Genomic DNA, 14,212 nt, shown 5'->3' on the forward strand with positions numbered 1-14,212 from the left:
TTATAATATCTGACATGTAATCTCCCCGGTCGTGTGGTTAGGTAGCAAACTATGCATACCTTTGGCCTTTTATGCACTACTCTAGATAGTATTCGGTAATTTTTAGACCAGATGCTATTCATTTGAGTTCTCCTAAACATAAGCAAGCTTTTGATTAGATTTTCGTGAATACTGTGAGTACTATAGGTTGTAGCATGTCAATGCACACAATCTTGTTGGAGTATGTATCGAAGGTGTCTGTGGCAAACTTGGAAACTGGTGGGGGCGATCATGGGGCTCCCCTAGCGGATGCTACCCACTCAAAGCGAGTGATAGAGGGAACCAAGGTGCTTAAAGAGGCTTCGACTGATCCTCAAAGGTAATGAATGGAAAAAATAGCATGTCATAATAAAATCAATCTTTTTTGAATGGAATCCAAAATTACGATTTTCTGGGTCTAGTGAATAAATGGATAGAGCGTGGCTCCAATTCTGGTAAAAATAAAAGCAACGAGATCTAGATTTCGCTTGTGGTATTTATTTATTTATTTTTGAGCTTGCAACCACCGATACAACATGCAACTCATGGGCAGTGACCATTTAGGGAAGTATTAGTGGTGCATGGGCATGAGGATTTCGTGGAAGAGGAAGATCTGGAGGGGAAAATACTAGTTGATGTTTACCTAGAGGAAGAGGATGCCATCGACAAGCAGGAACACCCACGGACTGTCATTATACTCTGATAATCATTACGTCATGTGGACGTGTTGGAATTATGCTCTAGAGGCAATAATAAATATAGTTATTATTATAATTCTTGTATCAAGATAATCGTTTATTATCCATGCTATAATTGTATTGAATGAAGACTCATTTACATGTGTGGATACATAGACAAAACACTGTCCCTAGCAAGCCTCTAGTTGGCTAGCCAGTTGATCAAAGATAGTCAGTGTCTTCTGATTATGAACAAGGTGTTGTTGCTTGATAACTGGATCACGTCATTAGGAGAGTCACGTGATGGACTAGACCCAAACTAATAGACGTAGCATGTTGATCGTGTCATTTTGTTGCTACTGTTTTCTGCGTGTCAAGTATTTGTTCCTATGACCATGAGATCATATAACTCACTAACACCGGAGGAATACTTTGTGTGTATCAAACGTCGCAACGTAACTGGGTGACTATAAAGATGCTCTACAGGTATCTCCGAAGGTGTTCGTTGAGTTAGTATGGATCAAGACTGGGATTTGTCACTCCGTGTGACGGAGAGGTATCTCGGGGCCCACTCGGTAATACAACATCACACACAAGCCTTGCAAGCAATGTAACTTAGTGTAAGTTGTGGGATCTTGTATTACGGAACGAGTAAAGAGACTTGCCGGTAAACGAGATTGAAATAGGTATGCGGATACTGACGATCGAATCTTGGGCAAGTAACATACCGAAGGACAAAGGGAATGACATACGGGATTATATGAATCCTTGGCACTGAGGTTCAAACGATGAGATCTTCGTAGAATATGTAGGATCCAATATGGGCATCCAGGTCCCGCTATTGGATATTGACCGACGAGTCTCTCGGGTCATGTCTACATAGTTCTCAAACCCGCAGGGTCTGCACACTTAAGGTTCGACGTTGTTTTATGCGTATTTGAGTTATATGGTTGGTTACCGAATGTTGTTCGGAGTCCCGGATGAGATCACGGACGTCACGAGGGTTTCCGGAATGGTCCGGAAACGAAGATTGATATATAGGATGACCTCATTTGATTACCGGAAGGTTTTCGAAGTTACCGGGAATGTACCGGGAATGACGAATGGGTTCCGTGAGTTCACCGGGGGGGCAACCCACCCCGGGGAAGCCCATAGGCCTTGAGGGTGGCGCACCAGCCCTTAGTGGGCTGGTGGGACAGCCCAAAAGGGCCCTATGCGCATTGGAAGAAAAATCAAAGAGAAAGAAAAAAAAAGAGGAGGAGGTGGGAAGGGAAGGAAGGACTCCCACCCACCAAACCAAGTCCAACTCGGTTTGGGGGGGAGACCTTCCCCCCTTGGCTCGGCCGACCCCCTTGGGGCTCCTTGAGCCCCAAGGCAAGGCCCCCCCTCTCCCACCTATATATACGGAGGTTTTAGGGCTGATTTGAGACAACTTTTCCACGGCAGCCCGACCACATACCTCCATGGTTTTTCCTCTAGATCGCGTTTCTGCGGAGCTCGGGCGGAGCCCTGCTGAGACAAGGTCATCACCAACCTCCGGAGCGCCGTCACGCTGCCGGAGAACTCTTCTACCTCTCCGTCTCTCTTGCTGGATCAAGAAGGCCGAGATCATCGTCGAGCTGTACGTGTGCTGAACGCGGAGGTGCCGTCCGTTCGGCACTAGATCGTGGGACTGATCGCGGGATAGTTCGCGGGGCGGATCGAGGGACGTGAGGACGTTCCACTACATCAACCGCGTTCACTAACGCTTCTGCTGTACGGTCTACAAGGGTACGTAGATCACTCATCCCCTCTCGTAGATGGACATCACCATGATAGGTCTTCGTGCGCGTAGGAAAATTTTTGTTTCCCATGCGACGTTCCCCAACAGGACGGGCTAGGGAGAGGCACTGCACATGTAGGGTGAAGATGGTTGTCGTGGATGGTGCGGTTGAAGAGCTTGAAGAAGTTGGAAGAGCAGGATACGGCCAGTGCATGACGGTGGGGTGAGGCCGACGACGCATGGTGACGGTGAATGGGGGAGGCCTGCTAGCAGCCATGGGATGTAGGAAGTGGTGGTGCTCCATGGAACGAGATGGCGGCAATGCTTCGTCTTAGGAGAGGTGAGAGGATGGTGAGTGATTAGTCATGCAATATTAGGGATGCAAATTTGAAGCCTTGAGAATATCCTCTGACTCTACATATTTTAACCAAATAAATTATATTTCAAATATGATGTGAATTCTGAAAATCTAGTTTATTTAGTTGAACTTTAGAGGGTCGGAGAGTGCTGGAAAGGACCAAATTTGCATGCATATGGATAGTGACAGGTTCAGTTGGATTCTTGCATTTTTATGTGCCGTGAGGGACAATTCGCCTATGTTACTATTTTAATACCGGTTCGGGGACCCGACATTAGGCCCGATAGGGTGCTACTTTAACAAAAATATATTTTATTACTAGTAATAAGTAACAAATATAGTTCTATACCCTATATATTCTCATTTCATTTTTATTTTTCCTACCTACTTTTGTTTGAGTGGCATCTGAATTTGTACTTGCGCATCAAATCTGTAGAGCATGCACGATAATATGATGTGTCTTAGAGAAAATTCCACGTCACAACCCTCAACTTACCACTTGGATTATCTCGTTATTTGAAGAGTCAAGTATAATCATATTTGGCAAGAAAAATACAAAGTTACTTTAGAGAAAATAGTGTCTAGAACAATCTCCTCATTTATATAGTGCTATGTCAAACGCACACACACAAGCTTATAAACTTAATCCCACTCAAGCTATGCCTATGTGGATATGACTACATAAAGTAGAGCATCACAAACTAAATTCCAAAAAGAGGATAAATCTAGATTAATCTGTGTAGTGTAAAGTGAAAAAATGACTCATCATTCATTATCGAGCATCCCTTACAACCAGATGATATGTGCAACAAAAAGCAACTATGATGAGCAATCCAAAATCACACAAGAAAAGTAATACTACCAAACACAACATACCAAACGATTAGTTGGTTAATATTAGGAGTACTTTTTCAAAAAGCAAGGGCAAGGAGGAAATTATACCATACCATGACAGCTATAAATAAACATGCACCATCATGGTTGCCCTCCATCATCCAAACTTCACACACCAAGATCAGAAACATCAATTCCAAGATAGCAATAGCAACCACAAATCCAACATGAAGACCTTCCTCACCTTTGTCCTCCTTGCCATGGTGATGATCATCGTCACTTCCACTAGGCAACTAAACCCTAGCGGCCTAGAGTTGCAATCACCACAACAACCATTTCTGAAACAACAATCACATCTGCCGCAGCCATATCCACAAAACCCATATCTACCGCAACGACCATTTCCAGTGCAGCAACCATTTCCCACACCCCAACAATATTTCCCCTATCTACCAGAGCAATTGTTTCCCCAATATCAAATACCAACCTCCCTACAACCATAACAACCATTCCCCCAACAACCACAACAACCTCTTCCTAGGTCCCAACAACCATTCCCCTGGCAACCACAACAACCATTTCCCCAGCCCCAAGAACCAATTCCGTAGCAACCACAACAACCATTCCCCGAGAAACCACATTAAATAATTCCCGAGCAACCACAACAACCATTCCCCCAGCAACCACAACAACCTTTTCCTCGGCCCCAACAACCATTCCCCTCGCAACCACAACAACCATTTCCCCAGCCCCAACAACCAATTCCCTACCAACCACAACAACCATTCACCCAGCAACCACAACAAATAATACCCCAGCAAACACAACAACCATTCTCCCAGCAACCACAACAACCTTTTCCTCAGCCCCAACAACCATTCCCCTGGCAACCACAACAACCATTTCCCCAGCCTCAACAACCATGTCCCCAGCAACCACAACAACCATTCCCCTGGCACCCACAACAACCATTTCCGCAGCCCCAACAACCAATTGCACAGCAACCACAACAACCATTCTCGCGGCAACCACAACAAATAATTCCCCCAGCAACCACAACAACCATTCCCTATGCAGCCGCTGTTGGAAATATGCCCTAGAGGCAATAATAAATTAGTTATTATTATATTTCTTTGTTCATGATAATCGTTTATTATCCATGCTATAATTGTATTGATTGGAAACACAATACTTGTGTGGATACATAGACAAAACACTGTCCCTAGTAAGCCTCTAGTTGACTAGCTCGTTGATCAAAGATGGTCAAGGTTTCCTGGCCATAGGCAAGTGTTGTCACTTGATAACGGGATCACATCATTAGGAGAATCATGTGATGGACTAGACCCAAACTAATAGACGTAGCATGTTGATCGTGTCATTTTGTTGCTACTGTTTTCTGCGTGCCAAGTATTTATTCCTATGACCATGAGATCATATAACTCACTAACACCGGAGGAATGCTTTGTGTGTATCAAACGTCGCAACGTAACTGGGTGACTATAAAGATGCTCTACAGGTATCTCCGAAGGTGTTAGTTGAGTTAGTATGGATCAAGACTGGGATTTGTCACTCCGTGTGACGGAGAGGTATCTCGGGGCCCACTCGGTAATACAACATCACACACAAGCCTTGCAAGCAATGTAACTTAGTGTAAGTTACGGGATCTTGTATTACGGAACGAGTAAAGAGACTTGCCGGTAAACGAGATTGAAATAGGTATGCGGATACTAACGATCGAATCTCGGGCAAGTAACATACCGAAGGACAAAGGGAATGACATACGGGATTATATGAATCCTTGGCACTGAGGTTCAAACGATAAGATCTTCGTAGAATATGTAGGATCCAATATGGGCATCCAGGTCCCGCTATTGGATATTGACCGAGGAGTCTCTCGGGTCATGTCTACATAGTTCTCGAACCCGCAGGGTCTGCACACTTAAGGTTCGACGTTGTTTTATGCGTATTTGAGTTATATGGTTGGTTACCGAATGTTGTTCGGAGTCCCGGATGAGATCACGGACGTCACGAGGGTTTCCGGAATGGTCCGGAAACGAAGATTGATATATAGGATGACCTCATTTGGTTACCGGAAGGTTTTCGTGCATTACCGGAAAAGTTTCGGGCTCATCGGTAGTGTACCGGGAGTGCCGGGAGGGGTGCCGGGGACCATCGGGAGGGGTGTCACGCCCCAAGGGGTCTCATGGGCTATGGGAAGAGATAAACCAGCCCCTAGTGGGCTGGAATAAGTTCCCACTAAGGCCCATAAGGTTTGAGAAGGAAAAAACACAAGGTGGAAAGAGTTTCCAAGTGGGAAGGTGGAATCCTACTCCAAGTAGGATTGGAGTAGGACTCCTCCACCTCCAATTTCGGCCAAACCTTTAGGTTTTGAGGCTGCCTCCTCCCCTCCCTCCCACCTATATATACGGAGGTTTTAGGGCTGATTTGAGACGACTTTCTCACGGCTGCCCGACCACATACCTCCATAGTTTTTCCTCTAGATCGCGTTTCTGCGGAGCTCGGGCGGAGCCCTGCTGAGACAAGATCATCACCAAACTCCGGAGCGCCGTCACGCTGCCGGAGAACTCTTCTACCTCTCCGTCTCTCTTGCTGGATCAAGAAGGCCGAGATCATCGTCGAGTTGTACGTGTGCTGAACGCGGAGGTGCCGTCCGTTCGGTACTAGATCGTGGGACTGATCGCGGGATTGTTCGCGGGGCGGATCGAGGGACGTGAGGACGTTCCACTACATCAACCGCGTTCACTAACGCTTCTGCTGTACGATCTACAAGGGTACGTAGATCACTCATCCCCTCTCGTAGATGGACATCACCATGATAGGTCTTCGTGCGCGTAGGAAAATTTTTGTTTCCCTTGCGACGTTCCCCAACAGTGGCATCATGAGCTAGGTTCATGCGTAGATGTCTTCTCGAGTAGAACACAAAAGGTTTTGTGGGCGGTGATGTGCGTTTTGCTGCCCTCCTTAGTCTTTTCTTGATTCCGCGGTATTGTTGGATTGAAGCGGCTTGGACCGACATTACTCGTACGCTTACGAGAGACTGGTTTCATCGTTACGAGTAACCCCCTTTGCTCAAAGATGACTGGCAAGTGACGGTTTCTCCAACTTTAGTTGAATCGGATTTGACCGAGGAGGTCCTTGGATGAGGTTAAATAGCAACTCATATATCTCCGTTGTGGTGTTTGCGTAAGTAAGATGCGATCCTACTAGATACCCTTGGTCACCACGTAAAACATGCAACAACAAAATTAGAGGACGTCTAACTTGTTTTTGCAGGGTATGATTGTGATGTGATATGGCCAATGATGTGATGTGATATATTGGATGTATGAGATGATCATGTTGTAATAGAAATATCGACTTGCACGTCGATGGTACGGCAACCGGCAGGAGCCATAGGGTTGTCTTTATACTAACATATGTGCTTGCAGATGCGTTTACTATTTTGCTAGGATGTAGCTTTAGTAGTAATAGCATAAGTAGCACGACAACCCCGATGGAAACACGTTGATGGATGATCATGGTGTGGCGCCGGTGACAAGAAGATCGTGCCGGTGCTTTGGTGATGGAGATCAAGAAGCACGTGATGATGGCCATATCATGTCACTTATGAATTGCATGTGATGTTAATCCTTTTATGCACCTTATTTTGCTTAGAACGACGGTAGCATTATGAGGTGATCTCTCACTGAAATTTCAAGACGAAATTGTGTTCTCCCCGACTGTGCACCGTTGCGACAGTTCTTCGTTTCGAGACACCACGTGATGATCGGGTGTGATAGACTCAACGTTCACATACAACGGGTGCAAAACAGTTGCACACGCGGAACACTCGGGTTAAGCTTGACGAGCCTAGCATGTGCAGACATGGCCTCGGAACACATGAGACCGAAAGGTCGAGCATGAATCGTATAGTTGATATGATTAGCATAGGGATGCTTACCACTGAAACTATTCTCGACTCACGTGATGATCGGACTTGAGATAGCGGATTTGGATCATGTACCACTCAAATGACTAGAGAGATGTACTTTTTGAGTGGGAGTTCTTAAGTAATATGATTAATTGAACTAATTGTCATGAATATAGTCTAATGGTCTTTGCGAATTACGATGTAGCTTGCGCTATAGCTCTACTGTTTTTATATGTTCCTAGAGAAAATTTAGTTGAAAATTGATAGTAGCAACCTTTGCAGACTGAGTCTGTAAAACCGAGGATTGTCCTCGTTGCTACACAGAAGGCTTATGTCCTTAATGCACCACTCGGTGTGCTGCACCTCGAGCGTCGTCTGTGGATGCTATGAACATCCGACATACACGTTACTGATGACTACACGATAGTTCAGTGCAAGATACTTGATGGCTTAGAAGCAAGGCGCCGAAAACGTTGTAAAACGTCACAGAACATAAGTGATGTTCCGAAGAGATGAAATTGTGATTTCATGCTTGTGCCCTTGTTAAGAGGTGTGAGACCTCCAAACAAGATTCTTTGTCCACAAAGTAAAGGAGAAAAGCTCAATCGTTGAGCGTGTGCTTAGATTGTCTGAGTACGACAATCGCTTGAATCAAGTGGGAGTTAATCTTCCAGGTGAGATAGTGATGGTTCTCCAAAGTCATTGCCACCAAGCTATGAGAGCTTCGTGATGAACTATAACATATCAAGGATAGATACTATGATCTTTTGAGCGATTCGCGATGTTTGACACTGCGAAAGTAGAAATCAAGAAGGAGCATCAATAGTTGATGGTTTGTAAAACCACTGAGTTTCAAGAAAGGCAAGGGCTAGAAGGGATACTTCGTGAAACGACAAAGCAGTTGCTGCACTAATGAAGAGACCCAAGATTAAACCCAAACCCGAGACTAAGTGCTTCTGTAATGAGGGGAACAGTCACTGAGGCGGAAACAATTCTAGATACTTGGTAGATAAGAAGGCTGGCAAAAGTCGAAAGAAGTGTATTTGATATACATAATGTTGATGTGTACTTTACTGGTACTCCTAGTAGCATGAGGGTATTAGATACCGGTTCGGTTGCTAAGTGATTAGTAACACGAAATGAAAGCTACGACATAAACGGAGACTAGCTAAAGGCGAGGTGACGATACGTGTTGGAAGTGTTTCCAAGGTTGATATGATCAAACGTCGCACGCTCCCTCTACCATCGGGATTGGTGTTAAACCTAAATAATTGTTATTTGGTGCTTGCGTTAAGCATGAACATGATTGGATCGTGTTTATTGCAATACGATTATTCATTTAAGGAGAATAATGGTTACTCTATTTTCTTGAATATTCACCTTCAATGGTTTATTGAATCTTGATCGTAGTGTCACACATGTTCATGATATTGGTGCCAAAAGATACGAGTTAATGATGATAGTACCACTTACTTGTGGCACTGCCGCTTGAGTCATGTTAGTATAAATTGCATGAAGAGGCTCCATGCTGATGGATCTTTGTACTCACCTGATTTCGAATCACTAGTGACATGCAAATCATACCACATGAGCAAGGCCTTGTTTTCATTGAGATGAAATAAGATAGTAACTTGTTGGAAGTGATACATTTTGATGTATGCAGTCCAATGGGTGCTGAGGCACGCAGTGGATATCATTATGTTCTTACTTCACTGACGATTTGAGTAGATACTAGAGTATTTACTTAATGAATCACAGGTCTGAAATATTGAAAAGTTCAATTCTGTTTCAGAGTGAAGTTCGTCGTAACAAGAGGATAAACTGTCTACGATATGATCAAAGAAATGAATATCTGAGTTACGAGTTTTGGTACGCAGTTAAGACAATGTGGAAGTTATTTCGCAGTTCATGCCACCTGGAACATCATAGTGTGATGATGTGTCTGAACATCATAGCCACGCACTATTTGGTATAATACATACTATGGTGTCTCTTATCGAATTACCACTATCGTTTATGGGTTATGCATTAGAGACAACCGCACTCACTTTAAATAGGGCACCGCGTATTTCCGTTGAAGATGACACAGTATAGACTGAGGTTTAGAGAAATCTAAACTGTCGTTTCTTGAAAGTTTGGGGTTTCGACACTTATGTGAAAAAGTTTCATTCTGATAAGCTCGAACCCAAAGCGGATAAATGCATCTTCATAGGATATCCAAAATAGTTGGGTACATCTCCTATCTCAGATCCGAAAGCAAAGTGTTTGTTTCTAGAAACGGATCCTTTCTCGAGGAAAGGTTTCTCTTGAAAGAATTGAGTGGGAGGGTAGTAGAACTTGATGAGGTCATTGAACCATCACTTCAACCAGTGTGTAGCAGGGCGCAGGAAGTTGTTCATGTGGCGCCTACACCAATTGAAGTGGAAGCTGATGATGATGATCATTGAGCTTCGAATCAAGTTACTACAAAACCTCGTAGGTCGACAAGGTCGCGTACTGCTGCAGAGTAGTACGGTAACCCTGTCTTGGAGGTCATGTTGTTGAGCAACAGTGAACCTACGAGTTATGGAGAAAGCGATGGTGGGCCCGGGTTCCGACAAATGGCTGGAAGCCATGAAATCCGAGAGAGGATCCATGTATGAAACCAAAGTGTAGACTTTGGAAGAACTACTTGATGGTCATAGGACTATTGAGTAAAGATGGATCTTTAAAAGGAAGACAGACGATGATAGTGATAAGTCACTATTAAGAAAAGCTCGACTTGTCGCAAAGATGTTTCCGACAAGATCAAACAGTTGACTATGATGAGACTTTCTCACTCGTAGCGATGCTGAAAGTCTGTTAGAATTATGTTAGTAGTTGCTGCATTATTTATGAAATATTGCACGTAGGATGTCAAAACATTGTTTCCTCGACGGTTTCCTTGAGCAAACATTGTATGTGATACAACCAGAAGGTTTTGTCGATCCTAAAGATACTAGCAAGTATGCAAGCTCCAGTGATCCTTCAATGGACTGGTGCAAGCATCTCGGAGTTGGAATAAGCACTTTGATGAGATGATCAAAGATTTTGGGTGTGTACAAGGTTTATGAGAAACTTGTATTTCCAAAGAAGTGAGTGGGAGCACTATAGAATTTCTGATAGGTATATGTGGTTGACATATTGTGGATCAGAAGTAATGTAGAATTTCTGTAAAGCATACAAGGTTGTTTGAAAGAAGTTTTCAAAGGAGTACCTGGATTATGCTACTTGAAGGTTGAGCATCAAAGATCTATGGAGATAGATCGAAAGCGCTTAATAGAAGTTTCAACAAGATACATGCCTTGACAAGTTTTTGAAAGAGTTCAAAATAGACCAGCAAAGAAGGAGTTCTTGGTTGCGTTGTGAGGTGTGAATTTGAGTAAGACTCAAAACCCGACCACGGCAGAATAAAGAGAATAGATGAAGGTCGTCTTCTATGCCTTAGCCGTAGAATCTAAAGTATGCCATGCTGTGTACCGCACCTGAAGTGTGCCTTGACTCAAAGTATGTTGAGAGGTACAGAGAGTGATCCATGTTTGAATCACTAGCAGCGGTCAAAATTTATCCTTAGTAACAAATGGACTAAGGAATTTTTCTCGATTATGGAGGTGGTTAAAGAGTTCGTCGTAAAGGGTAACGTCGATGCAAGCTTTGACACTAATCTGAATAACTATGAGTAGTGAAACGGATTCATATAGTAGAGTGGATATTTGGAGCATTTCCGAATAGCACGTAGTAGCAGCATCTATAAGATGACATAAAGATTTGTAAAGAACGCACGGATCTGAAAGTTTCAGAACCGTTGACTAAAACCTCTCTCACAAGCAAGACATGATCAGACCCCATAACTATATGGGTGTTGGATTCGTTGGAATCACATGGTGATGTGAACTAGATTATTGACTCTAGTGCAAGTGGGAGACTGTTGGAAATATGCCCTAGAGGCAATAATAAATTAGTTATTATTATATTTCTTTGTTCATGATAATCGTTTATTATCCATGCTATAATTGTATTGATTGGAAACACAATACTTGTGTGGATACATAGACAAAACACTGTCCCTAGTAAGCCTCTAGTTGACTAGCTCGTTGATCAAAGATGGTCAAGGTTTCCTGGCCATAGGCAAGTGTTGTCACTTGATAACGGGATCACATCATTAGGAGAATCATGTGATGGACTAGACCCAAACTAATAGACGTAGCATGTTGATCGTGTCATTTTGTTGCTACTGTTTTCTGCGTGCCAAGTATTTATTCCTATGACCATGAGATCATATAACTCACTAACACCGGAGGAATGCTTTGTGTGTATCAAACGTCGCAACGTAACTGGGTGACTATAAAGATGCTCTACAGGTATCTCCGAAGGTGTTAGTTGAGTTAGTATGGATCAAGACTGGGATTTGTCACTCCGTGTGACGGAGAGGTATCTCGGGGCCCACTCGGTAATACAACATCACACACAAGCCTTGCAAGCAATGTAACTTAGTGTAAGTTACGGGATCTTGTATTACGGAACGAGTAAAGAGACTTGCCGGTAAACGAGATTGAAATAGGTATGCGGATACTAACGATCGAATCTCGGGCAAGTAACATACCGAAGGACAAAGGGAATGACATACGGGATTATATGAATCCTTGGCACTGAGGTTCAAACGATAAGATCTTCGTAGAATATGTAGGATCCAATATGGGCATCCAGGTCCCGCTATTGGATATTGACCGAGGAGTCTCTCGGGTCATGTCTACATAGTTCTCGAACCCGCAGGGTCTGCACACTTAAGGTTCGACGTTGTTTTATGCGTATTTGAGTTATATGGTTGGTTACCGAATGTTGTTCGGAGTCCCGGATGAGATCACGGACGTCACGAGGGTTTCCGGAATGGTCCGGAAACGAAGATTGATATATAGGATGACCTCATTTGGTTACCGGAAGGTTTTCGTGCATTACCGGAAAAGTTTCGGGCTCATCGGTAGTGTACCGGGAGTGCCGGGAGGGGTGCCGGGGACCATCGGGAGGGGTGTCACGCCCCAAGGGGTCTCATGGGCTATGGGAAGAGATAAACCAGCCCCTAGTGGGCTGGAATAAGTTCCCACTAAGGCCCATAAGGTTTGAGAAGGAAAAAACACAAGGTGGAAAGAGTTTCCAAGTGGGAAGGTGGAATCCTACTCCAAGTAGGATTGGAGTAGGACTCCTCCACCTCCAATTTCGGCCAAACCTTTAGGTTTTGAGGCTGCCTCCTCCCCTCCCTCCCACCTATATATACGGAGGTTTTAGGGCTGATTTGAGACGACTTTCTCACGGCTGCCCGACCACATACCTCCATAGTTTTTCCTCTAGATCGCGTTTCTGCGGAGCTCGGGCGGAGCCCTGCTGAGACAAGATCATCACCAAACTCCGGAGCGCCGTCACGCTGCCGGAGAACTCTTCTACCTCTCCGTCTCTCTTGCTGGATCAAGAAGGCCGAGATCATCGTCGAGTTGTACGTGTGCTGAACGCGGAGGTGCCGTCCGTTCGGTACTAGATCGTGGGACTGATCGCGGGATTGTTCGCGGGGCGGATCGAGGGACGTGAGGACGTTCCACTACATCAACCGCGTTCACTAACGCTTCTGCTGTACGATCTACAAGGGTACGTAGATCACTCATCCCCTCTCGTAGATGGACATCACCATGATAGGTCTTCGTGCGCGTAGGAAATTTTTTGTTTCCCTTGCGACGTTCCCCAACAGCCGCAACAACCATTCCCCCAACAAACACACCAACCATTTCCCCAACAACCACAACAAATAATTTTCCACCAACCCCAACAATCATTCCCTCTGCAACCTCGACAACCATTTCCCCAACCCCATCCATTCCCCAGCAGCGACCCCAACAAGCATTCCCCCTACAAATGCAACAACCATTTCCCCAGGAATCGGAACAAATAATTCCCCAACAACCATTCCCTCTACAACCACAACAATCATTCCCCCAACAACCACAACAACCATTTCCCCAGCCCCAACAACAATTCCGCCAACAAGCAGAACTAATAATTCCCTAGCAACCTCAACAACCATTCCCTCTGCAGCCACACCAAATATACACAACAAACCATCTCGAGTATGGTATAGCCATCAGGGGCCAATGAAGTGAAAATTTGTAATACTAAATGGGTGGATCATCATCCTTTCGTCAACGAGTGTTTAATGTAATGATGATAAATAAAGTGATGTGCACCATCATGTGTAACCCCGACCTATACTAGTTCAAATGAGAATAAAAGACAAAGAAAGTTCTTGTCACAAGGACAGTGCTGGTAATTGTTAAATTCATGCCATATTTAGATTTTCATCCCTACTACAATTTGAGTGATATGCATTATCTACCTATTTATGAAGTGAAGTCCTATGAGCCTAACATAATTAATGGTTGAAAGCTTGGTTTGAATTGAATTATTAGCAAATAAGGAGTAAGGAATAATTGCAAATTATCTCTTCGGTGTCTAGGCATATGAATTGTGTGACCTTATCGTTTGCAATGATTCTAGATTGTACATATACATTTTTCTAATTGTTGAGCGACATATGAAGCAACATATGCTTAAACATATAGTGACCGACC

General features: G+C 44.1%; 1 pseudogene; it reads left to right on the forward strand.

The window, feature by feature from the left end:
• The first annotated feature begins 3,809 nt into the window (after nt 1-3,809).
• LOC123443710 lies at nt 3,810-13,896 on the forward strand (annotated as a pseudogene).
• The last annotated feature ends 316 nt before the right edge of the window (nt 13,897-14,212 follow it).

The sequence above is a fragment of the Hordeum vulgare genome, chromosome 1H, assembly GCF_904849725.1.
Source record: "Hordeum vulgare subsp. vulgare chromosome 1H, MorexV3_pseudomolecules_assembly, whole genome shotgun sequence".
NCBI classification, from domain to species: domain Eukaryota; kingdom Viridiplantae; phylum Streptophyta; class Magnoliopsida; order Poales; family Poaceae; genus Hordeum; species Hordeum vulgare.